Genomic DNA, 2,500 nt, shown 5'->3' on the forward strand with positions numbered 1-2,500 from the left:
TTTGCAGGCCAGCACCGGCGGATGCACGGGTCAAGCGGGACGGGACGAGCGCAGGGCTTGCTTTTGGCGGCACACGAAAACACGAACCCGAAAAAGGCGAAAAAGGGACATACACACTGGCGACACGCACGCCCGTTTCGCCTGCCACCCGTGCACACTCGCCTGGGCTGCTGGTCACGTGCGTCGCTCACAGGCATTTTGCAGGCCAGCACCGGCGGATGCACGGGTCAAGCGGGACGGGACGAGCGCAGGGCTTGCTTTTGGCGGCACACGAAAACACGAACCCGAAAAAGGCGAAAAAGGGACACACGGACAGGCGACACGAAAAAAAAGGGGTCGCCCTACCTAGGTGGGCGCAAAAACCCCGTCGGCCAGGAGGTTTCGCCAAAGTGTCTGTACTGTCACACAGGGTCAATAGCACGGGCATGGCCGGCCGCCGCACGTGCAGCGGCTTACGGACGCACGGTTCGGCGGCACGGGTGCCTGGCGGCTTTAGCACCTTGGGGTGGACAGGCCTGGCGGCAAGGGGGGCTAGGCACCTTGCTGCCAGCCGGCAATGGTGCACGGGGCGGGGCGCCACACAAACACGAAAGAGGGACAAGAGCGGGGCGATGGTCCACAGAGACGAGCCATGCACGGGGCCCGTGATCGCCGACACGCGCGAACGCGGACGCGGACAAGGACAAGGACGCGACGCGCGGCGCGCGTGCGAGGTCAAGAGGGGCGCGCGCACGAAAACGCGAAAAAAGGGGCTAGCGGCCGAGAAACGCGAAAAAAACCGGGTCACCTACCTAGCCGAACGCCTAAAATCGCTTCGGGCAGGAGGTTTCGCCAAAGTGTCTGTACTGTCACACGGTCCGTACGGGCGCAACCCCATCGCGCGCCAGCACCCCTTCCTGGGGGCGCCCGCCCGCCAGGCGCCTGGCGCCCCACGCGCGCGCGCCCGGCGCCTGGCGCCTTGCCCCCCACGCGCGCCCGGCGCCTGGCGCCTGGCGCCTCGCCCCCCACGCGCGCGCCCGGCGCCTGGCGCCTTGCCCCCCACGCGCGCCCGGCGCCTGGCGCCTGGCGCCTCGCCCCCCACGCGCGCGCGCGCGTGGCGCCTTGCGCCTGGCGCCTTGCCTCCGCGCGTGCCTGGCGCCTGGCGCCTTGCCCCCCACGCGCCTGGGCGCCTCTTTTCCGCCTGGGCGCCCTGGCACCTTTCCGCCTGGGCGCCTGTTTTCCGCCTTGGCGCCCTGGCGCCTTTTCGCGTGGGCGCCTCTTTTCCGCCTGGGCGCCATGGCGCCTTTCGGCCTGGGCGACTCTTTTTCGCCTGGGCACCTCTTTTCCGCCTGGCCAGGGCGCCTCTTTTCCGCCTGGGCGCCATGGCGCCTTTCTGCCTGGGCGCCTCTTTTTCGCCTGGGCGCCTCTTTTCTGCCTGGGCGCCCTGGCGCCTTTTCGCCTGGGCGCCTCTTTCCCACCTGGGCGCCCTGGCGCCTCTTCGCCTGGGCGCCCTGGCGCCTTTTCGCCTGGGCGCCTCTTTTGGCGCCTGGGCGCCTACGCCAGGGCGCCTCTTTTCCGCCTGGGCGCCTCTTTTTCGCCTGGGCGCCTCTTTTCCGCCTGGGTGCCCTGGCGCCATTCCGCCTGGGCGCCTCTTTTCCGCCTGGGCGCCCTGGCGCCTTTTCGCCTGGGTGCCTCTTTTGGCGCCTGGGCGCCTACGCCAGGGCGCCTCTTTTCCGCCAGGGCGCCTCTTTTTCGCCTGGGCGCCTCTTTTCCGCCTGGGCGCCCTGGCGCCTTTTCGCCTGGCACCTCTTTTGGCGCCTGGGCGCCTACGCCAGGGCGCCTCTTTTCCGCCTGGGTGCCCTGGCGCCATTCCGCCTGGGCGCCTCTTTTCCGCCTGGGCGCCCTGGCGCCTTTTCGCCTGGGTGCCTCTTTTGGCGCATGGGCGCCTACGCCAGGGCGCCTCTTTTCCGCCTGGGCGCCCTGGCGCCTTTCCGCCTGGGCGCCTCTTTTTCGCCTGGGCGCCTCTTTTCCGCCTGGGCGCCCTGGCGCCATTCCGCCTGGGCGCCTCTTTTCCGCCTGGGCGCCCTGGCGCCTTTTCGCCTGGCGCCTCTTTTGGCGCCTGGGCGCCTACGCCAGGGCGCCTCTTTTCCGCCTGGGCGCCTCTTTTTCGCCTGGGCGCCTCTTTTCCGCCTGGGCGCCCTGGCGCCATTCCACCTGGGCGCCTCTTTTCCGCCTGGGCGCCCTGGCGCCTTTTCGCCTGGCGCCTCTTTTGGCGCCTGGGCGCCTACGCCAGGGCGCCTCTTTTCCGCCTGGGCGCCCTGGCGCCTTTCCGCCTGGGCGCCTCTTTTTCGCCTGGGCGCCTCTTTTTCGCCTGGGCGCCTCGTTTCCGCCTGGGCGCCTCTTTTCCGCCTGGGCGCCCTGGCGCCTTTTCGCCTGGGCGCCTCTTTTCCGCCTGGGCGCGTCTTTTCCGCCTGGGCGCCCTGGCGCCTTTTCGCCTGGGCGTCCTGGCGCCTGTGCGCCC

Source organism: Aristolochia californica, unplaced genomic scaffold (assembly GCF_029961685.1).
Source record: "Aristolochia californica isolate CCGP_79_NKW_82.1479 unplaced genomic scaffold, dmAriCali1.0.hap1 SCAF_26, whole genome shotgun sequence".
NCBI lineage: Eukaryota > Viridiplantae > Streptophyta > Magnoliopsida > Piperales > Aristolochiaceae > Aristolochia > Aristolochia californica.